The following is a 24,887-nucleotide window of genomic DNA, read 5'->3' as shown; positions in this document are numbered from 1 at the left end:
GACTGTGATTCTACAATATTTGAATTGTTACTTTCTGGCTGCTTACAATATTTTTCCTTGACCTGGGAGCTCTGAATTTTGACTGTAACATTCCTAGCAGTTTTCATTTTGGTATTTCTTTCAGAAGGAGATTGCTATACTCTTTCAATTTCTATTTTACCTAAGGTTCTTGAACATCAGGACAGTTTTCTTTGATAAGTTCTTGAAAGATGACAATCTAGGTTCTTTTTTTGATCCTGGCTTTCAAGTAGTCAAATAATTTTAAAATTATATCTCCTGGTTCTGCTTTCCAGATTAGTTGCTTTTCTTCTACTTGTTCATTCTTTAGGGTCCTCTTTACTCCATTCTTTACTCCAGCTTCTCTTTACTCCATTCAATATTTTAAGGAATTATTTTCTTCATTGAGCTTTTGTATCTCCATTTCCATTTGGCCAATTTTGTGTTTTAAGGTACTCCAGCCATCTTGAGGATTTGGGGTTCAACCCTAGGGGATGGCAATAGGATCTGCCTGAAGTGTCCTCACTGACTTCTACCACCTTTCATGGGCCCTACCTCAGGGAAGGAGCTCTTCAGTTATACCTGGCCTATTTCCCACTGATATTTTACTGAGGGCTAGAGGCAAAAGGTAGGAAGATTCCTATATCCTAACAGGAACCAGAGATGCCCACCTGTTGCCACCAGTACTGGAATCCTGACCCTTCTGTTGCTGGGAGTGCTACCCATCAGTTGGGGCAGAGCTGAGTTACCACCTTGCATCCTGCTAGGATTACCTTGCCCTTCCCTCTCCCCAGCAGCAGCTTGAAGTCATGTCCATCCCAATAGGACACTTTTTTTACCTTTCTCAGATTTAATGAATTATTTATTTTCCAATTACCTGCAAACATAGATTTCAATAAACTTCCTTTTACAAGTTTTTGAGTTCAACATTTTTCTAATATCTACCCTTATCCTTCCCCTCCCCACGGCAGCAAACCATCTGATATAGGTTATATGTGTATAATTTTGTTTAACATATTTCCATATTGGTTGTGTTGTGAAAAAAGAATTAGGGGGAATATATAATAATATATAATGCATTATATATAATATTTATATGCAATATATAAAATTATGTATAATATAATATATAATAAATGTTGGGGAACATAACAGAAGTGTTAAAAATGAATCTAGTATTCTTTGCTCTGCATTCAGACTCCATGGTTTTTTCTCTTCATGTGGATGGCAGTCTCCTAATAGGTAGTTCAGGGTTGTCCTAGATCACTGAACTGCTGAGAGAAGTTGTGTCTGTTATAGTTGGTCATCTCAAAATGTTGCTATTAATGTGTACAGTCTTCTAGTTCTGGTCTCTTCACTCAGCATCAGTCCTTGTCAGTCCTTTCCATGTATTTCTGAAGTCAGGCTGCTCATGATATCTCACAGAACTTTCATATACCATAGTTTGTTCAGCCATTCCCCATTTGATAGACATCCTCTCAAATTCCCATGCCACTACAAAAAAAGCTGATATAAATATTTTTGCACATGTAACTTCTCCCTTTTTTCTGATCTCTTTGGGATATAGACCAAATAGTGGTATTGCTAGATCAAAGAGAATGCACAGCTTTTTTGCCCTTTGGACATGGTTCTAATATTGTTCTCCAAAACTCCACTAACTGCACTTTTTTTTTTTATCATTTTACCCCATCTGGCACTGGTGAGATGATACCTCAGAGGTTGGTTTTATTTTTAATTTATTTATTTTTAATTTTACAATTTTCCCTCAATATCATTTCCCTCCTCCCCCCCCCACAGAAGGCAGTCTGTTAGTTTTTACATTGTTTTCGTGGTATACATTGATCTAAGTTGAATGTGATGAGAGAGAAATCATATCCTTAAGGGAAAAAAATGATAAGAGATGGCAAAATTACATAATAAGATAACTTTTTTTTAATTAAAGGTAATAGTCTTTGATCTTTGTTCGAACTCCACAATTCTTTCTCTGGATACAGATGGTATTCTCCATTGCAGACAGCCCCAAATTGTCCCTGATTATTGCTCTGATGGAATGAGTGAGTCCATTCAGGTTGATCATCACCCCCATTATTGCTGTTAGGGTGTACAATGTTTTTCTGATTCTGCTCATCTCTCTCAGCATCAGCTCATGCAAATCCCTCTAGGCTTCCCTGAATTCCCATCCCTCCTGGTTTCTAATAGAACAATAGTGGCCTATGACATACATATACCACAGTTTGCTAAACCATTCCCCAATTGAAGGACATTTACTTGATTTCTAATTTTTTGCCACCACAAACAGGGTTGCTATGAATATTTTTATACAAGTGATGTTTTTACTCTTTTTCATCATCACTTCAGGGTATAGGGCCAGTAGTGGTATTACTGGATCAAAGGATACACACATTTTAGTTGCCCTTTGGGTATAGTTCCAGAATGCTCTCCAGAAAGGTTGAATGAGTTCACAGCTCCACCAACAAAGTATTAGTGTCCCAGATTTCCCACAACCCTTCCAACAATGATCATTGTCCTTTCTAGTCACATTGGCCAGTCTGAGAGGTGTGAGGTGGTACCTCAGAGATGATTTAATTTGCATTTCTCTAATAAGTAATGATTTAGAGCAATTTTCCTTATGACTATGGATCACTTTGATCTCCTCATCTGTAAAATTGACTTTTGTGCAAAACCTTTTAAATCTAATATTACAAAATTATCCATTTTTGCAATTTATTGTGTTCTTCATCTCTTCACTGGTCATAAATTTCTCTCCATGCCATAGATCTGACAGATAGACTCTTCCTTTTCTCCTAATTGGTTTATGGAATTACCCCTTATTTCTAAATCCTATATCCATTTGGACCTTATGTAGGGCAGATCTCTGCTTAGGTTTTGTCATACATTTTTCCAGTTTTCCCAGCAGTTTTTGTCAACTAATGAGTTCTTATCCCAGAAGTTAGTGTCTTTGGATTTATCAAAGTTTGGTAATCATAGTCATTAACTCCTATTTCTTTTGTACCTAATCTATTCCTCTGATCCACTTCTCTATTTCTTTTTTCTTTCCTTTCTTTTTGCTTCGAACAATGAAATTTATTTCTCTGCTGACCACTCCCTTTGTTTTTTCTTTTTGATATTATATTTTTCCAATTATATGTTATGAAAATTTTTCAGTATTCATCCTCATGCATATTTATGCTACATAATTTTCTTCTATCATCCCTTCCCATCTCCTTCCCTCAGTGGTGAACAGCCTAGTGAACATTGTATGCCTAAATTTGTGTTTAACATGTTTACATATTAGTTATTTTCTGTATGAGGAATTAAGACTAAGGGAAAAGAAAGAAAACCTTGGGATAGGAAGGAAAAACATCACCTTTCTATTATTTAGCCAGTACCACATAGTTTTGATGACTGATTAATAATATTGTTTTAGACCTGTTACAAGCTGAGCCACCTTCCTTTCCAATTTTTTTTCAGGAAAACAACTTATCCAAGAACATGATTAAAAAAAAGCTATTTTGAAAGACTTTTGAACTCCCTGTTCAATGTAATAACCAATTAGGATTCTAAAGGACCAAGAATGAAATAATCTACACAACTCTTGGAAAAGATAAAATAGATTCAGGATTCACAATAATACACTCTTTTTTGACACTTCAAGTTTTACTGAACAAAAAATAAAACATGGACTTAGGAATTTACTGAGCAAAGTGGCTTTCAGCCTGAAAGTGAATCTTGTGCTTTGTAACCTTATTTATTATGAAGAAGGCCTGGAATGTGTAAGTTATCTCCATAGCCAAGTAAAAGAGGGATAATTTAAGGCAGCAGAGGGAAAAATGGGACTAGGTAAAAATCTAGAAACATTGAAGATGCTCCTATCTCTTATTCCCCTAAATTCAGTAGAACTAGACTGAATTCCATAGATTAACAGCTGGTATTATTAGAAATTGCTTCTTGGAAAAAAATATTTAAAAAATTTCTTATTCTATTGAAGTACTATTGAATTTTTAAAATTCAATATTTTTATGAATGTTCCTACATAAAAAAAATCAAAAGCAGTAACACCAATAATCAAAGTCCAGAAATTGGGCATAAGGATGAGATCACACATTTTTTTTTGACATTATTATTTTGCAATGACACTTTGTTGTCAAAGCAATCTCAGGAAGCACAGGATATGCCCAACCTGCTTCTGTATCTTCTCGGGGCTTGGTGAGGAGGAGGAGGAGGAGGAGGAGGAGGAGGGGAGAAACTGAGCTCCCAGAGCCAGAAAGATAGTAGGTCCCCAATGATAAAAACACTCAATCCTTTTGAGACACCAATGTGGTGGGAGCATGAGAATTTTCATCATCCCTGCCTCATAGATGTGAAAATTGAGGTTCTGAACAGGGATGGGACTGTTAGAACAGCTTCTGTAAGATAACATGATTAGTGACACTAGGAACCTAAAGACAGCAGGATGTAGGGACTTCTAGGTTACCAAGGCTACTGCAGCATATGTGAAAGCTTTAGGGGAGGAGGGGAGGACCACAAAGGCAGGGAGAAGGATGGCTGTCTTTGGCTGAGAGGGAGCAGAAGGGTGTAAAAGGTGTGGAGGTGCTTCTGGTTTGTTTGTCTGCCTTCCCCCCAGCCCACCACACCTCACTCCAGTCCTCCCCACACCTGATAGATAGATATTAAAGCAGTTTAGGATGATAGGATTAAGTGCTCAAAGCAATTTGGGAGAACCTCTATTCCAAAACCCTTAGGAGTGGTCAGATTCTCAATATCACCTAAGTGTGTCAAAACAACATCTGCTATACCAGGTTATTTCCTGAGCTGCCCCCTTGGAGGGGGTTGAACCTGAGTCCAGAGAGAGAGATCTTGGGAGACATCCCAGCATAGGTTCTTGCTCTGCCCTCCCAGCTTCTCCTCCCCACCCCCCATTTTTCCTCTCCTCCCATCCTAGACTCCTAGTTTTATCATTCAATCAATTTTCTTCCACCCTTAGGCTCACCCCCTCAAAACTCTCCATAGCTATGGTCTTAACTCTTCATGACACTGTAGTTTGGGGTCTTAGTTTTTTTTTTTTTTTGCCAGACTCCTGTATCTGACTTTGAGATCTTCAGGAATCTCCAAGTTCCTTCTCAGATAACCAGTCTTAACTCCTAGCTGATCTCTCTCTCACTTTCAGTATGTTGATTTCAATGGAAGAATCTATCCCTTTAATGTTATGATTGGAGAAGGATCTCAGGGACCAGACATAGGCTCCGTGTTCTTACCTATCAGGTACTAACCCATTTATAAAGTTCATCAAAGAGAATCTTAAGATTCTGACAGGTGTGAATTTCCTTGTCAGGGTGACATGACACACTAAGAAATGGGGAGAGGGGAAGGGAAGCTGATCTTCCATTTAGGGGGGTGAGGGAAATTTTAACCAAAAAATGGGCAGAATATTTTATAGAGTCAGAAAATTGTGTCCTTTGTTGATGTAGGAAAAGAGGGACACAGAGAAGCAGAAATACAGGTTTTTTCTTCTTTTCTCTAGCTCAGGAGGGCAGGACTTTTTGATTTTCTTTTTTCCCCAGGCTTTGAGATCTCTGATACACACTAGAGGTAATAACCCTGAGGCATGGACTGTCTTCTTCTTCTGTCTCCCAGGGCTAGTGTGTTCCCTGATATCAGAGCTTAGGTCTCCTCTTATGATTTCCTCCTTCTTTCAGTTATAAACCATCTACTATGGGTCAGGGTCTGAGAATACTAAAAGAAGGTGGGAAAGGAGTCAAAGATCTTCCAGTCTAGCAGGGGAGACAATGTGCAAACAGGTCTGTTCAAAGAAGTTTTGGACAGCATCATTTGGGGATGATCCCAGAGGTAGGCACAAAGCTTCAGGAGGTGGGGGAAAGGCTTCTTGTAGAAGGTGAGACTGGAAGGAGGCCAGGGAAGTTAATAGGTAGAGAAGAGGAGAGGAAGGAATCCAGGCCTGGGGGAGAACCAGTGAAAAAGGGGAGGAAATAGAGTGTGTCTTAGGAACAGAAAGAAATCCAGCGTCACTTGTCCATGGAGGGGAGGAAGAATCAAAATTTTGAAGGTCTTTAAAATCAAATAGAAGACTAGGTGCAGTAGATAGAGCACCTGGCCCTCAAGAACTAAGTCATGTCAAATCAGATCTCAGAAACTTGAAACTTAATTAGCTTGTGTGACCCTGGCAAGTCACTTTACCCCATTATCTTGCAAACTACCCCCCCCAAAAAAAAACAAAATAAAAAGCCAGAGGATTTAGCTTCTATTTGATCCTAGAGGTAATAGGGAGTAACTGGAGTTGATGGATTGGGGTGGTGATATGACCAGACCTTCTTTTTTTAGGAAGATCAGTTGGATAGTTGAGAGGAAGGTGACTTGGAGTAGGAAGAGACTTGAATCAGAAGGTTATTGCTCCAGGGTGCTTGCAGGGTCAGAGGAAAGAACGTGGTCTATGCTGAGATGTATTGTAGTGGCCACTGGCTGGACATGGGGAGAGGGGAGGAGAGAATGATGCTTAAATGGCAAGCCTAGCTGTCTGTGATCATTGTAACATCCTACCCTAGAAGAGAGTTTGAGAGGAAAAACAATGTGTTCATTTCTGGACATATTGGGTTTAAGACATTGGAGATGTCTAAAAGCCATATAAATCCCTTTCTGCTTAACTCTAATTTGAATACATTTATCCTAGAATCTCTAAATTAATTTAATAAACACTAGTTTAGTATTCTACTATGTGCTGAGGATACAAAATAAAATTAAAGTAGCCTCTGTTCTCATGTAGCTTATAGTCTACTGATCAGCTTTAGGAAACTTCTCTGGATAATAACTAGCATTTCTGTAACTCTTTTAGATCTGTGAAGCACTTTAAAAATATGATCTCATTTTATCTTGGGAGTTAAGGACTATTATTATTTCCATTTCACAGGTAAAGAAACTGTGGCAAACTCAAGTTAAGGACCTTGTCCCAGATCACAGTTAGTAAATATCTCAGGCAGAATTTAACTCGGGTTTCCCTGATTCCAGACCCAGTGGTCCATCCAGCATGCCACACATAAGCTTTGGAACAAAAGCAGTAGAAATGATGAGAGACCACATGTTCAGTAAATTAAGGGTCGTGGGAGAGCAGAGAAGGTGAGACATCTTGAAGGCTAGAGGATAAGCTATGGCTTTGGGAAAACAGTGGCTTTTGTAATCTAAGGTAATCACAGAGGAAGGATGCAGTGGGATGTAGATCAAGTCACTCAACACACACACACACACACACACACACACACACACACAGTATTATCATTAGGATAATCCTTTATTTTCAAAATTTCAAAGGAGAGGATCCAGAAGATTATAGATCCAGAGCAGTTGAAAACCTCAAGAATCATATAATAGAAACCCGTCATTGGAAAAAAGAAGAAACTGAGGTCTAGAAAGGAAAGCAGTGAAGTTGAGGTCACAATAGGCTAAACCAAGGACAAATGATTTTGGGGTGGATGGGGGCAGGCAATTGAGGTTAAGTGACTTGCCCAGGGTCACACAACTTGTAAATGATCCTCCTGCCTCTAGAACCACTTTAGCACTTAGTTGCCCCAATGATTAAATTAGGAGCTAATCAAGAGTCAAAGATGAGTTTTCTTCTGATCTCCAAGCTTGTCCTGATTGAATCCCTGGGTCCCCTGGAGGCAAGCCATCTCTGCCTTGCCAGGTCTAGAACAGTCTTTCTGGAAGGGACTTGGCCTCCTGCCTCCTCGATCTCACTAATGATATCGACTGCCCTCCCGGAGCTGACCTCTTATTGCCTGACAGAGCTCCCTGTCTATTGAGGGGCATGGGAGAAGACCTGTGGCCCAGCTGATTTCTTCATCTGCTGTTGATGCTGGTCCTGTCTCCCAGGGCTTCACCCACATTGTCCCTCTGAATTGGCCCGACAGAAGCATAGTTCCAGATGGACACACCAAATCTCAAATGGGTATCCAGTTTCTTGTATTTAGAATCTTGAGTCACCTGGGAAGGGGAGAAGAGACATAAGAACATTAGTGCCCTTCCTCTTAATCCCAGGACTTCTAGGTTGAGAAAACACCACATTTGTCCTGAAAAATCTCATCTCCCTGATTAGAGAGACCCAAGATTATTGAGTATTCTCCTGCCCTCCCAATTTAAGACACCAGGGATTCCTATGAATTACTCTAGGGTTACAGTGGCAATTTGTGGAGAAAGCTACCCCCCCACCTTAAAGGCTGGATGGATCAGAACAAAGAAGGTGGGGAGTGGGGGATGTTCTTACCTGAGTTGGGAAATGCCTAGTGGAGCTTTTTGTAAGGTTTTCCTGCTGGAGAGGATAAATAGGCGATTTTTCTGTGGATGAATAGAGCAGAGTGAGACTAGACTAAAGAGATTAATATAGTTTGAGGGGAAGGTCATTTCCCCCTCTCCCTTAAAAGGATGTCTATGAAAGGGTCCCCTATGAAAGCAGACTAGGAATTCTGTGAAAGCTAGGCTTTTGTGTTCAGTGAAAACTATGTTTTCTGGACCTCCTAAATTCTGCCTCCTACTTCCTTCTTTCTTTCCTTCTTTTCTTCCTTCCTTCCCTTTCTGCCTCCCTTCCCTGCAATGAATAAACTCCTAATTCAAGTTTACAGTTTCTTTTTGACCCCTCTTTGTGGCTCAGAGGGATGTGGTAAAGTAGAATATATCTCAGTTCAGGGAAACTAATATCATGATCTTTTTTCAACTAAACATAAATCTAACTACTATTAGGCCTAATGTCTTTGAAGACTTCAGCAAGGAATTTGGCTGTTTGAGGAGAATAAATAGACACAATTTACTCATGCATTATAATTGAGAAAACTTGATGATCAGTACCTTGGTTGAATGCCTGAGGTGTAGAAGCAAGCAGGTTGGGGAAAATGGGGCTCAGGGTTCCCTCTGGGAAGGGGGTTGGTAGTTTTTACCTGAAGGGAGAAGTAAAGGTTGGAGACCACAGAATGATCCATTTTGAAAGGAGAAGGAGCAGGAACCCATCTCTTCCACTTCACAGTTTCTGAATACATTCTCAGGTCCCATCTGAGAACAAGAGATTACAGGTAGTTCTGAATGCATGAGTTCTTAGATTTGTCACTTTCTTCTATGAAAATAAGTTACAGCAATTATAGATGTATAACCTATATCAGATTACTTGCTTTCCTAGGGTGGAGGGAAAGAAAAGTGGGAGGGAGAAAAGTTTATAAAAATGAGTGTTGAAAATTATCTTTACATAACATTGGAAAAACAAATAATAAAAAAATTTGTTAAAAGGAAATAGTAAAGGGGCAGCTAGGTGGCACAGTGGATAGAGCACTGGCCTTGGAGTCAGGAGTACCTGGGTTCAAATCCAGTCTCAGACACTTAATTACCTAGCTGTGTGGCCTAGGGCAAGCCACTTAACCCTGTTTGCCTTACCAAAAAAACCCCTAAAAAAAAAAGGAAATAGTAAGCTGCAGATAGGAGAATAGTTTCAAATTGTAAAGCAGAAAGTTGGGAAGTACTTTAGAGATCTCATCCAATGCTCTCATTTAGAGTTGAAAAAATGAGGCCAACAAAAGTGAGATGATTGACAGAGGTGTCAAAGAAAGTTGAAAACTGCAACTCAGGGAGTTTGGAGTCTTCTGATTCCAAATTAGGGTAAGTTCCATTTCACCATGTTTCTAGTCCTTCTGAGCCCCTTGTGTTCCTTGTGCTCCTCTTCCCTGTGAAAGACAGGAATAACCCAGGCCATGTTGTCCCACCCTCCCAGATTCATTTCTGCCCAGCAGTTTCTAAAACCAAATCCAGAACCTTTATCCCTCAATAATCATTTTTCCCTCTGCAGATCAAATATTCTCATTTCCCTGAAACCCTGACTTACTTGGTTGGAGCAATGAGTCCAAACTTCACCAAATTCAAAACATTGTCATACTGCAGGAACCACTTCAACTGTTGTGTCTTCAGGGATCTCCCAGTGCTATGTCAGAGCTCTAGTCAGAGCTTGGTGTTGCCTTCAGCCTGTTGGCTTTGGGAAATGGATTCTAGTGCTTGGATAAGGTCCTTAAGGACCATGAAATTGAAGGAATTAGAATTGGGAAGGAAGAGACAAAACTCTCACTCTTTGCAGATGACATGGTAGTCTACCTAGAGAATCCCAAGAAATCATCCAAAAAACTACTGGAAACAATTAGCAATTTTATCAAAGTTGCAGGTTATAAAATAAACCCTCAACTTTTCTATATATGTCTAGCAAGATACAGCAGGAAGAGCTAGAAAGAGAAATCCCATTCAAAGTAACCTCAGACAATATAAAATACCTGGGAGTCTATTTGTCAAGACAGACTCAGAAACTTTTTGAAAATTATAAAACACTTCTCACACAAATTAAATCAGATTTAAATAACTGGGCAAATATCAACTGCTCATGGATAGGTAGAACTAATATGATAAAAAAAAATGACAATTCTACCAGAACTAAACTACCTGTTTAGTGCCCTACCAATCAAAATTTCAAAAAATTACTTTAATGAGTTAGAAAAAATTGTAAGTAAATTCATATGGAGAAATAAAAAGTCAAGAATTTCCAGGTGCTTAATGGAAAAAAAAGTGCAAAAGAAGGGGGCTTAGCCCTACCTGATATAAAATTATATTATAAAGCATCAGTCATCAAAACTGTTTAGTTTTGGCTAAGAAATAAAGTGGTGATCCAGTGGAATAGACTAGGTGCAAAAGCAGGAGAAGATTATAGTAATCTGCTGTTTAATAAACCCAAAGAGTCCAGCTATGGGGATAAAAACTCCCTCTTTGATAAAAACTGCTGGAAAAATTGGAAGTTAGTATGGAAGAAACTTAGATTAGACCAACACTTAACACCCTTTACCAAGATAAGATCCAAATGGTTACAGGATTTAGACATAAAAAACAATACACTAAGCAAATTAGAAGATCAAGAACTAGATCTATGTAAAGGGGAGCAGCTTATGACTAAGGAAGAGATAGAGAACATCACCAAAAACTAATTAGATGATTTCGATTACATTAAATTAAAAAGCTTTTGCACAGATAAAACCACTGTAACCAAGATCAAAAGAAATGTAGTAAATTGGGAAACAATCTTTACAACTAATGTTTCTGACAAAGGATTCATTTCTAAAATATACAGAGAACTGAGTCATACTTTTAAAACAAAAAGCCATTCCCCAATTGACAAATGGTCAAAGGATATGCAAAGGCAATTTACAGATGAGGAGATTAAAGACATATGAAAAATTGCTCTAAATCATTAATTATTAGAGAAATATTCTATAATATTAGAGAAATAAAGCTTCTCTGAGGTACCACCTCACACCTCTCAGCCTGGCCAATATGACCAGAAAGGATAATAATCATTGCTGGAAGGGTTATGGGAAATCTGGGACACTACTACACTGTTGGTGGAGCTGTGAATTCATCCAACCTTTCTGGAGAGAAATTTGGAACTATGCCCAAAGGGCAACAAAAATGAGTATACCCTTTGACACAGCAATACCACTACTGGGTCTATACCCTGAAGAGATGATGAAAAAAGGTAAAAACATCACTTGTACAAAAATATTCATAGCAGCCCTGTTTGTGGTGGCAAAGAATTGGAAATCAAGTAAATGTTCTTCAGTTGGGGAATGGCTTAGCAAACTGTGGTATATGTATGTCATGGAGCACTATTGTTCTATTAGAAACCAGGAGGGACAGGATTTCAGGGAAGCCTGGAGGGATTTGCATGAACTGATGCTGAGTGAGATGAGCAGAACCAGAAAAACACTGTATACCCTAACAGCAACATGGGGGTGATGATCAACCTTGAAGGACTCGCTCATTCCATCAGTGCAACAACCAGGGACAATTTTGGATTGTCTGCAAAGGAGAATACCATCTGTATCCAGATAAAGAGCTGTGGAGTTTGAACAAAGCTAATGGACTATTCCCTTTAATTTAGAAAAAAAACCAGATATCTTATTGTCTGATCTTGTTATCTCTTAGACTTTTTTGTCTCTTCCTTAAGGATATGATTTCTCTCTCATCACACTCAATTTAGATCAATGTACAACATGGAAACAAAGTAAAGACTGAACAGATTGCTTTCTGTTGTGGGGTGGGGGGAGGGAAATAAGATTGGGGGGAAAATTGTAAAACTCAAATAATATCTTTAATTAAAAAAAAAAGAACCTATGAATCCTTATTCCTCCAACAGCTGAGTTCTTACCTTGCAGCCTCCAGCTCCCAGTTTGGATCAGGAGAATGAACAGAGTGATCTGACCTTGGAAGGCCAGTGGAAAGCACAGGTCACATGTTTGACTCCAGCATGTTTCCAATGGAACTTTTGGGGGTATTGTGTCCCTCAGGTGTTCCTTTGATGAATGAAGGTTTATGTTTCTTAACCATATAACATAATTTTGGTGATTGCTGTTTTGAATCAGGATTTATAGAGAATACCCTTTCCCCATGAGTCCCACTCTCTGATTGCAGGAGGGTGGAGGGTAGACAATGAGAGCTGCATTCCTGCTTCACTCTTGAACTTTCTTTCGTAATCTCATTGTCTCCTTAGTTCTTCCCAGTCCATTTAGCATCTCTCCCTCTGTCTGTTTTTTTTAGTTGTTTTTTTTTTGCAATGCAATGGGGTTAAGTGGCTTGCCCAAGGCCACACAGCTAGGTAATTATCAAGTGTCTGAGGCCAGATTTAAACTCAGGTACTCCTGACTCCAGGGCCGGTTCTCTATTCACTGTGCCACCTAGCTGCCCCTCTCTATCTGTCTCTGTCTCTGTCTCTCTCTCTCTCTCTCTCTCTCTCTCTCTCTCTCTCTCTCTTCTCTGAATAGAATGGATAGAGGATGGATAATGGAGAGCTTCATCATGCCCCACCCCAACCTTCACTCCCTAGCCTATCCAATCCATAAGGCTACTTAAATTATTTTAGAGGTTAAGTTCCATGCAAATCAAACAGCAGATGGATTATACAATAACCCATTGGGACCTACTAGCTTCCAGCAGTTGTGCTAAACACTCTATAAAGATGATCTCTTCATATCCTCACAAAAACCCTGAGGTAGATTCTATAAATGTCCCCATTTTCCAGTTGGGAAAACTGAGGCAGATATTTGTGGAGTGACTTGCCCAGGGTCACACAGCTAGTTCCTTTGGTTGGGTCTTCCTGAATCCAGGTACAGTGCTACCTAACTGCCTCAGAGACATTTTATTACTCTTCAAATATTTCTACTTATCAAGAAGCCAAAAAAGATTCTCTTCCATCCCCTCCTCAATGAAACGAAATTTTCTTTGACTGAAACAAAGTCTATTCTCCCCCATTTTTTTTATTTTAACCTAAACACAAAAAAAGAGCACAAACACACAAAACATGTGCATATGAAACCCTAAAGTTTATTCTTAAAGCATATGCAGGTATACTTCAGAGAAATTGCAGGTTTGGTTCCAGACCACCACAATAAAGCAAATATCCCAATAAAGTGAGTCACAAATTTTTTGGTTTCCAAATGCATATAAAAAGTATACGTACACTATACTATGGTATATTAAATGTTTAATAGAATTAAGTCTAAAACAAATATATATCTTAATTTAAAAATACTTTATTGCTTTAAAAATACTGTGACTAATATGGAAACATATTTAATATGACTGTACATGTAAAACCAATGACTTGGGAAGGGGAGAAGGGAAGGAGAGGAGAAAAATTTGGAATTCAAAATCTTGCAAAATGAAATTGAAAAAATAAATACTATTAACTGAAAAAAAAAATGCTAACTATCATCTGAGCCTTCAGTGAATTGTAATCTTTTTGCCTTCCTCGATGTTATTGGCGGCTGATGGATCAGGGTGATCAGTTGCTGAAGGCTGGGGTGGGGGTGGGGAGCTAGGCATATGACATCTTAAAATAAGACAACAATGAAGATGATGAATTGTTCAGTAATTCAGTCATGTCTTCCTCGTGATCCCGTGGACCTATATAGCACACCAGGCTCTTCTACTCTCCATTATCAACTGAAGGCCGCCTTAAGCTAATGTTCATTAATTGCTTCCATGGGCACTAACCATTTGTGTCATTGTCTGCTTTCAATCTTTCCCAATATCAGGGTCTTTTCTAATCAGTACCATCGTTTCATTATGTGACCAAAATATTTTAGCTTTATCTTTAGTATTTGACCTTGCAGTGAACAGTCTGAATTAATTTCTTTAAATATTGACTGATTTGATTTCCTTGCTAAGTGACTCTTAAGTATATTCTTCAGTCCCACAGTTTGAAAACATTAGTTTTGTAGTGCTCAGCTTTCTTGATAGTCCATCTCTCACAGTCATACTTGCTTTTGGAAAAAACCATACCTTTGACTATATGAACCTCTGTCAGCTAGGTAATATTTATGCCTCTTTGGATGCTGTCCAAACTTGCCATAGCTTTCCTTCCAAAAGGAATCATCTTTTAATTTCATGGCTACAGTCACCATCTGTTGCAATTTTGAGCTCAAGAATATATAATCTGATACTGCTTCCATTTCTTCTTCCTCTATTTTCAAGGAAGTGATGTGACAAGTTGTCATGATCTTGGGTTTTGTTTTTTAATGTTAAGCTTCAAGTCAACTTTTACACTTTACTCCTCTCTCCTCATCTGGAAGATTCTTCATTCCTCTTCACTTTCTGCCATAAGAGTTTTATTGTCCTCGGATCTGAGATTCTCAATAGTTCAGCTTTTGATTCATCCAGCCTGGCATTTTGCACCACATACTCTAGCATATAAATTAAATAAATAAGGTGACAATATATAGCTTTGTCATACTCCCTTCCCAATCTTAAACCAATCTTAAGACTGGGGAGAATGATCTTACATAAAAGAAGAATTCATGTTGTTCCATGTTTGCTTCTAATTGTCACTTATGAGGAGACAAGTAAGATAATCTGGTATTCCCATCTCTTTGAGGACTTGTCAAGTTTTTCATGTGATTCACATAGTCAATGAAGCAAAAATTGATGGTTTTCTGAAACTCCAACAAATCTATAATCCAACAAATACTGACAATTAGGTTTCTACTTCCTCTGTCTCTTCCAAAATCAACCTATTCTTCTGGTAATTCTATGTTCACATATTGCTGAAACCTAACTTGCAGAATATTAAGCATAACTTTGTTGGCATATGAAATAACACAATTATTCAGTAATGTGAGCGTTCCTTGTCATTGCCCTTCTTTAAGATTGGGACTTAGACTGATTTTTTCTATTTCAGTGGCCACTGTTGAGTTTTCCAACTTTCCTGGCATATTGATTGCAACAGAGTCATCTTTTAGGATTTCCACTAGCTCAGTTGAAATTCCTTCTCTTCTACTACCCTTATTGTTACAAGTGCTTCCTTAGATTTATTTGACTTCATTCTCTAGGATATCTGGCTCCAGATCACTAACCCCAACATTGTGGTTATTAGTGATTTTTAAGATTCTTCTTGTAGAGTTCTGTTGTGTATTCTTGCTACCTCTTTTAAATTTCTTCTTCTTCCATTAAATTTTATCTTTTATCATGGCTATTTTTCATGAAATGTTCCCTTGATCTAGCTAATTATCTTGAAGAGATCTCTTCTCTTTCCTATTTTATTTTTTCTATTTCTTTCCATTTGGTCATTTAAGAAGACCTTCAAATCTCTCCTTGCTAGTCTCCAGAATTCTGCATTCTTTACCATTCATTTCCCTTCTTTCCCCAGCTTATTTGTAAAGCTTCATCAGACAGCCATTTTTCTTTCTTGATCTTTTTCTTTGGAATATTTTTGTGGCTGTCTCTTGTACTGTACTATGAACCTCACTCCATAATTTTTCAGGCTCTCTACTAGATCTTATCCTTTAAATATATTTATCATTTCTACTTCATATTCATAGGGATGCTATTTAGATCTAAAAATGTCCTCTACTTTCTTCAATTAAAGCCTGAATTTTGCAATAAGAAGTTCATGATTTAAGCCACAGTCAACTCCATGTCTTGTTTTAACTGACTATATAAAGCTTTTCCACCTTTGGTTGCAAAGTATACAATCAATCTGGTTATTAATAGGATAAATAAAAAGAGTTTACATTGCCAGAGGGTAAGGGTATTAATTGATTATGGGGGAATGATTTCTCCCCCTCAAAAAATGAAAGGTGAGAAAGAGAGATTCATTAGAAGGGAGAATGGAGAGGCAGACTGGGGAGAATTAATTTTCATAAAAGAAGTATTCAAGAAAGCCTTTTTTACAGTGAAGAAGAAAATGGAAGGCTGGTAGGCAATACTTGAACCTCATTCTCATTGAAATTGGTTCAAAGAGAGAAAAGGACATATTCACATTCAGTTTTGAATAAAAATATACTTATCCAATAGAAAAATTGAAGAAGATAGGAGAAGGTGGAGGGTGGGGAGAGAATGATAAAAATGAGGTCCAATTAAGGAAGAAAGTGATTAGAAGCAAAATATACTTTTGAGGAGGGATAGGAAAGAAATAGAAGAAAATGGTATGGAGGGAAATACAAAATTAGTAATCATAACTGATTGCCCATAAAACAGAAGCAGATAGAATGGATTAGAAATCAAAATCCAACAATATATTGTTTACAAGAGAAATGAGACACAGAAATAAAGTTATAATAAAGGACTAGAACAGAATCTAATATGATTTAATTAAAGTAAAAAAAGTAGGAGTAGCTATTATGATTTTAGACAAAGCAAAAGCAAAAACAGACCTAATTACAAGAGATAATCAGGGAAATTACATTTTGCTAAAAGACAATGAAGCCATATAAAAAAATTTTAAGAGCAATTTTTTTTGATAAAGGCCCCACTTTTCAAATATATACTAAGTATAGAACTGAACCAAATTTATAAGATTTACAAATTCTTAAATAAATAAAAGCCATTCCCCAATTGATAGTTAAAGATTATGAATTAGCAGTTTTCAGAAGAAGAAATAAGAGCTATCTATAGTAACAATAAAAATGCTCTCAATCACTATTGGTTAGAGAAAGGCAAATTAAAACAACTCTGAGGTACCATCTCACATTTATCTGAAATGACAAATGCTGGGGGGAATGAGGGAAATTAGATACACTAATGAATTGTTGGCAGATTAGTGAACTGATCCATCTATTCTGGAAAACAATTTGAAACTTTTCCCAAAAGATGATAAAATTATGCCCACCCTTTTACCCAACAATATCACTAGGAGGCAAGAATTGAGACAAAAGATGGCTTAATTGCCCATCTCAAAAATATTATTCTGGGAGGGGGAAGACCTTAAAATTTCTGACCAGAACAGAAAACAATTGCTATTTATGAACAACAACAAATAATCCTAAATTTGTATCCTGAAGAGACCAAAGAAAAAGGGAAAGTACAAATATGTACAAAAATATTTATAGCAGCTCTTTTTGTGGTGCAAAGAATTGGAAGTTGAAGGGATGCTCATCAATTGGGGAATGACAAAACTATTTGTGGCACCTGATCTTGATAGGGTATTAGTGTGCTATAAAAAATTACCTGGAGGAGGATAGTTCCAGAAAAAAAACAGGGCAAGAATGATATGATCTGATGCAAGGTGAAGAGAGAACTGAGAGATCATTGTGCACAGGACCAACAATGTTGTAATGATGATGAACTATGAAAAATTTGCTACTCTGATCAATGCAATGATTCAAAAGAGTTATAATGAAGAAATCCATCTGCAAAGAGAAAACTGACAAATTCTGAGTACAAATTAAAGTTTTCCCCCACTTTATTTTTTTGTGATATGGTTAATATAGAAACATTCTTTGTGTGATTTAACAAATGTTAAATATTAACGTTTTTCTTTTCTTCTCAGTGGACAGTTTAGGGTTGAGAGGGAAGAAGATAATTTGGAACTCAAAATTGAAAAATTAAATAATGTTAAAAGTAAATCAATAATAAAGATTTTAAAGAAATTTAAATAACTAGAAAATTAGAAGGAAAAGAGAGAGAAACATACACACCAAGAAAGAGAGAAAGAGAGAGACACACTCTTCTGGCTCTGTCTTCCAGAGTCAAGTCAGCTATAGCTGTTCCTCAGAGTTCTCAAGGGTAACCCTGAGGAATTGAGTTCTTCTCTATTGCTATCAATTGGAAGCCTATTTCTATTAAAACATTGATAAGCTCTTACAAAAGAGATATTTACTTCCAAGAGAGATCAAGGACAAAGTATACTCACACCACCAGGGTCATCAAGTTCATATCCAGCTGGGTTCTGATATTTGAATGAATCCTCCTGGTTCTAGAAATTCATTCCCTAAGGTTTCTTACTCCTCAGGGCATCAGTTCTGGGTTATCCATAAAATCTGGCCTGGTAAATGACTCCAAGATCGCTGTAATGGTCTCTCCTAATCTTCAGGGAATCACTAGGCATTGTGAGAAAAAGAGAACAATCAAAAACAGAGCATCCTAAAAGACTGAGGCAAGATAAATTGCTAAAACTTATGGAGTTCATATAAGAATATTCTATTCAACATATGGTTATCCATCTGGAACTAGTGATATATCTATCCACACACCACAATCTATCCAAGGAAATTCCTTTCCAGCTTAGTAGGCCCCTTAGTTCCTCTAGGTAGGGAGATCCCACCCTAGGTCCTTGTGTCAGACTTTGGTTATATTATTTTTTCAAGAAGACTATTAATTCGGGGCAGCTAGGTGGCACAGTGGAGAGAGCACCGGACCTGGATTCAGGAGTACCTGAGTTCAAATCCAACCTCAGACACTTCATAATTAGCTAGCTGTATGGCCTTGGGCAAGCCACTCAACCCCATTGCCTTGCAAAAAAAAAAAGACTATTAATTCATTGAGATGTACCATTTTCAGTTCCATGCTATTTGCTTTCCTTTCAGTTCTTTCTTCCAGTTTTTAATTTCATTATTTCTGTCTTGCTTCTACTTTGTAACTCATTCACTATCCTACTCTTATTTTGCACTTTTTAAAAATGCTTTATTTTTAAAGTACCTGTTAAAATGATCATTTCCATTTACTCTTTTTTTTTCTTTTTTGCAAGGCAAATGGGGTTAAGTGGCTTGCCCAAGGCCACACAGCTAGGTAATTATGAAGTGTCTGAGACTGGATTTGAACCCAGGTACTCCTGACTTCAGGGCCAGTGCTTTCTCCACTGTGCCACCTAGCTGCCCCTCCATTTACTCTTTTAAAAAAGACTCTACATGAAACCAATATTCTATTGAGCTTGTCCTTCTTTATAATATTTATATATTTTTATTATATATAAATATAATAATATGTTAATATTCAAATAGCTCTCTTGCTTTTCTCAGGATCCTTCTGGGCTTCTTTCTGCTCTATTATTTGGGAGAGAGGAAAGAAGAAGCTTAATATTATTCTAATTCTCAACCTCCTGCCCGTCCTCCACACAAATTGAACAAAAATAACTTTTGTATATATAGAAATATATTTCATTTTTGTGTGTGTATATACATGTATAAATGTTTATTTCCTTCTACACCTACACAAATTTCTGCATGTAAATAGAAAGAACAATGACACCTCAAAAAAAGTCAAAGTTAAATATAACAAAATTACATTTGTGTATTTTTCAACATATAAAACAGTTGTGCTTCCCACTGTTTTTTTCCTCTCTAAAAATACTATTTGTCATATGGGGATGACTCTCGAGGTTGGGATGGAATGCTAAGGTAATATAAGATACAGAACTTATTTAAAAAGCAAGAAGAAGGCTGCACAAAGGGCTGCCTATTTGGGAGTGAGGTAAAAGAGGAAACACCTTAAGCCTCTGCACTGGTAATGAGTGTAGTTGGTGACCAATTCCAAAGAACAACCATTTATGAGCAGATGGACCAAGAATAGCAGAATGGGAGACTGAGGGAAAGGAAGGTCTCTGGATAAGAATGAGTATTCTAAACTGAGAATTACTTGGGAAAAGGAGAGACTGCAATATGGTTTTAAAATGACCTAGAAAATTTCTGTCCTTGTGGCCAATGTGGGAAGGTCATGTTGTCTTCAGAACGTACCAGGAATAATCTCCATCTCCTCTGAGCTTCCTATGAGTCTCCAAAGGCAAAGAGGATTCCTCTCTTTAGGGTCTTTATATCTATATTATGTCCAAGTCTTAGGTGATGAATGACTTGTCAAAGAAACAGGTGAAATTCTTATTCCTCTTACTAATTTCTGTTTCTGTTATCCCCACTCCTCTCCCTAGTCAAAATTGAAATCAAGAATCTAAAGAGAATCAGTAAAAATTAGATGGGGAGAAAACCCCTAACCATGTTTACCTCCATCTGGAAAAGTATAGTCATCTCCTGACCTCCCTGGATTGTACAGTTAAGAAAACCCTCCTTTTCCTGAATCCTTCCTTCCTCTAAACTCCCATTCTCCCATTCTGGATCCACTTAGTCATCATGACTGTTCTTAGGAGCTGATCACCATCTAAACATTTCAGTGGCCTAAGGTATCTGCTCCCATTGCCCCCAAATAGACAAGCAAACAAAGTTCTTTTGGGGGTGCCATTGACTCTGTGATCTTTTAAAAAAAAATCCATGATGTAGGTAAAGATACAACTGGCATCCTTATCCAATTTACAAAGGATTCAACACTAGGAGAGTCAGTTCATTCACTGACTGAAAAGAGTAAAGATTCAACTATTGTGTTATAAGAAATAATGGGGGGGGGGGGGGGCTAGGTGGAGCAGTGGATAAAGCACCGGCTCTGGAGTCAGGAGTACCTGGGTTTAAATCCGGCCTCAGACACTTAATAATTACCTAGCTGTGTGGCCTTGGATAAGCCACTTAACCCCATCTGCCTTGCAAAAACCTAAAAAAAAAAAAAAGAAGAAGAAACAATGAGGAAGATTTCAGGAAAAAACCTGGAAGGACTTCCATGAACTGATGCTCAGTGAAATGAGCACAGCAATAGCTGTGCAATGATCAACTAGTCTAGACTTGGCTCTTTTCAGCAATACAATGATCCAAGACAATTCTAAAACACTCATGACTGAAAATGCTGTCCACTTCTAGAGAAAGAAGTGATGGATGGGGCGGCTAGGTGGCATAGTGGATAAAGCACTGGTCCTGGCGTCAGGAGTACCTGGGTTCAAATCTGACCTCAGACACTTAATAATTACCTAGCTGTGTGGCCTTGGGCAAACCACTTAACCCCATTTGCCTTGCAAAAACCTAAAAAAAAAAAAAAGAAAGAAAGAAGTGATGGAAGTCTATGCAGATCAAAGCATACTATTATCCCTTTATTTGTTTTTTAATGTTCTATTTTCTTTTTTCTGTTTCTTCTTTTACAACATGATTAATGTAGAAATAAGTGTTACATGATTTCACATGTATGACCTATATCATATTACTTAACATCTTGGGGAGGGAGAAAAATTTGTAATTCAAATTTTTATGAAAAATAAATACTGAAAATTTTCTTTACATGTAATTGATAAAAAAAAGTACCATTTACATTTTTAAGTCAAGATTCAAAAAGGTCTCCAATAGATGGGGATGGGCTAAATCTAATGAGATAAAATTTAATAGTCATCTATATATGTAAGTCATCTTCACAAGGTCAAAACAGGAGAAGAAAGGAAAGATTGAAGTCTGAAAAAGAAGTAGGATAAAGGACAGCTAGGTGGTGCAGTGGATAGAGTCAGGAGGACTTTAGTTCAAATCCAGTCTCAGACAATAATTATTTTGCTGTGTGACCTTGGGCAAGTCACTTAACTCTATTACTTTGCAAAAGTAAAAAAAAAGTGGGATATCTGTATCCCTGCAGTCAATAAGGGAGGGTGGTTAAGAGCTGCCTTCAAGGTACATGCAGGACGAGTTCCCAGCTGTTTTGAGCATCTTCTAAGTTTCCAGTGCATTCATAGAAGAGCTGGATTGTGAGCCAGCCTGACCTATTTAACCTATTCCTAGGTCTACTAAAGGGGCAAACAGAAACATTTGCTAACAGGTCTTAAACCTGAGGAATTATCACTCTCCTAGTCTAACTGGATGGGACTCTTTCATAGGTTGATTTTTTTTTAAATTCCTTCTAGGCTAGTCTCTGATTTTCCTAATTAGTTTCCCTTCCCATCCCCAAGTAAAATGCCCTTGATCTACTCAAGGAAGAAGAAGCCTGAGGTGGGCAGAGCCAAGATGGCAGCTTTTCCAGAGAACTCCTTCCCCCCAAAACTCCAAAAGCCAACAAATTATGACTCTAGCCAAAATTTAGAGGGGCAGAACCCACAGAAAGACTGAGTGATACATTTTCCCAGTTCAAGAAAACCTGTAGGTTCCAGGAAAGGTGTGTTTCAGCAGGACGGGGAGTTGGAAAAAGTCCGGGTCGAAGCACAGCCTTGGAACACCTTAAAGGGAGGGGAGAGAATTCTGCTACACCAGAATGAGTGTGGACTGAGGGAGCACTGGCCACAGAATCTGCAGCAAGAATCTGGAGAAAGCAGCCTACATCCCCAGAGCATAGCCTACAGATGGGAAGGGGGTCAGGGGAGACTGCAGAAATTCCTCTGCTCTCCCTGGGGACAGGACTCTGCTGTTTGCCCACACTCAGATCCAGCTTGCAGTTTGGCCTTCCATAAAATGGACAAGCAGGACCCCTCCTCACAGCTCCAGGGCAAAGGGAAGTGCTGTAGTCATCTACATATCAAAGCACAGGCAAGAGAATATAAGACCTTGGAGGAATAAAGGTCCAAGTGGGCTATCCCCCCCCCCCAAAAAAAAAAAACAAAAGCCTTGGAAGTGCTGTAAATTAGTCTTGGGCTGAGGAAATGAGTAAACAACAGAAAAAGAAGAATCTGACCATAAAGAATTACTTTAGTGCCATGGAAGATCAAAACACATACTTAGATGATGACAAAATCTAAGCTTCTATAACCAAAACATCCAAGAGAAATAGAAAATGGGCTCAGACTATGGATGAGCTCAAAAAAGACTTTGAAAAGCAATTAAGGGAGATGTGAGGGGAAAATTGGGAGGAGAAATGAGAGTGATGCAGAAAAATCATGAAAACCAAATCAACAGCTTGGTGAAAGAAATACAAAAAAATACTGAAGAAAATAATATGTTAAAAATCAGTTTAGGCCTAATGGAAAAAAAAACAAAATGAAAGATAAATGAAGGGAAGAATGCCTTAAAAAGCAGAATTGGCCAGCTGGAAAAGGAAGTTAAAAAGCTCTCTGAAGAAAATAACTCCTCCAAATGAAGAATGGAACTAAAGGAAGCTGATGACTTTGTGAGAAATCAGGAAGAAAAATCCCCAAATTAGAAGAAAATGTGAAATATCTCATTGGAAAAACAACCAGCCTCAAAAACAGATTCCAGAAGAAATAATTTAAAAATTATTGGGATACCTGAAAGTCACAACCAGGACAAGAGCCTAGACTTCATTTTTCAAGAAATAATACAGCAAAATTGCCCTGAGATCCTAGAAGCAGAGGGTAAAATAGAAATTGAGGGAATTCACTGATCACTTCCTGAAAGAGATCCCAAAAGAAAAATGTCCAGGAATATTATAGCCAAATTCCAAACTCCCAAATCAAAGAGAAAATTCTAAAAGCTGCCAGAAACAAATAATTCAACCACCAAGGCTCCATAGTCAGGATTACACAGGATCTACAATAAGGGCTTGTAGGGATTGGAATATGATATTCCAGAAGGCAAAAGATCTTGGTTTACAACCAAAAATCAACTACCCAGCAAAACTGAACATCCTCTTTCAGGGGAAAAGATGGCCTTTCAATAAAACAGGGGACTTTCAAACTTTCCTATTGAAACAACCAGAGCTGAACAGAAAGTTTGATCTCCAAGTACAGGATGCTGGTGAACCATAGAGGGAGTAGAAGAGAGGGACTAACTATGAGGAACTTGATGATGTTGAACTGTTTGTATTCCTGCATAGGAAGAAAATATTGATAACTCATATAAACTTTCTCATTTATAAGAGCTGTTAGAAGGAGCATATATAGACAGGGCACAGGAAGGAGTGGAATATAATGGTATAATATAGTAAGAAGATGGAGTCAATGGGTGATAAAGGAAAGTACTGGGAGAAAGGTAAAGTAGATGAAGAAGAAGCTAGGAAATTTCACATAAGAGTCAAGAAAAAGCTTTTTCAATGGAGTGGAAAGGGGGAAGGCAAGGGGGAATGAGTGAGCCTTCATTCTCATCAGAAATGGCTCAGAGAGGAAATAACATACACACTAATAGGGTATAAAAATCTATCTTATCCTAGAGAAAAATGAGAAGAAAGGGATGGGATAAGGGGGAATGGGGGAGGGAAGAGGGGAATAGATGATAGAAGAGAGGGAAAATTGAGGGAAAGGGTACTCATATACAACACACTTTTGGACAGGGCCAGGATGAAAGGAGAGAGAGAGAATAGAATAAATGAGACTGGGGAGGAATAGAATGGAGGTACAGCTAGTAATAGCTACTGTGGGGAAAATATTGAAGCAACTTCTCTGGTAGACTTATTTTGGGGGGGGGGTTAGATTTTTCAAGGCAATGGAGTTAAGTGGCTTGCCCAAGGCCACACAGCTAGGTAATTATTAAGTGCCTGGGGTCAGACTTGAACCCAGGTACTCCTGACTCCAAGACCCATGCTCTATGCACTGCACCACCTAGCCATCCCTCTAGTGGACTTATGATAAAGAAAGCAACTCACCCCAGAGACAGAGCCATTGGAATTTGAACACAGACTGAAGTACATTTTATCTCTCTCTCTCTCACTCACTATTCTCTCTCTCTCTCACTCACATCTTCTTGGGGGTGAGGGGAGTTTATGTTTACTCATAACAAAATTATTGTAATAATTGTAGTAATAAAGAAAAAAGAAAAAAAGGAAGAAGCCCTAAATCCCCCAGTTGGTCCCATCCATCACAT

The 24,887-nt window shown here is 38.0% G+C and overlaps 1 pseudogene; it reads right to left on the bottom strand.

Annotated features, from left to right (window-relative positions):
* Positions 1–7,845: 7,845 nt before the first annotated feature.
* LOC141496522 (EEF1A lysine methyltransferase 2-like) overlaps positions 7,846–24,887 on the bottom strand; it is a 31,504-nt pseudogene continuing 14,462 nt past the window's right edge.

Source organism: Macrotis lagotis, chromosome 8 (assembly GCF_037893015.1).
Source record: "Macrotis lagotis isolate mMagLag1 chromosome 8, bilby.v1.9.chrom.fasta, whole genome shotgun sequence".
Classification (NCBI taxonomy): domain Eukaryota; kingdom Metazoa; phylum Chordata; class Mammalia; order Peramelemorphia; family Peramelidae; genus Macrotis; species Macrotis lagotis.
Note: the sequence above shows the minus strand (reverse complement) of the source record. Positions and strands in the feature narration are given on the sequence as shown.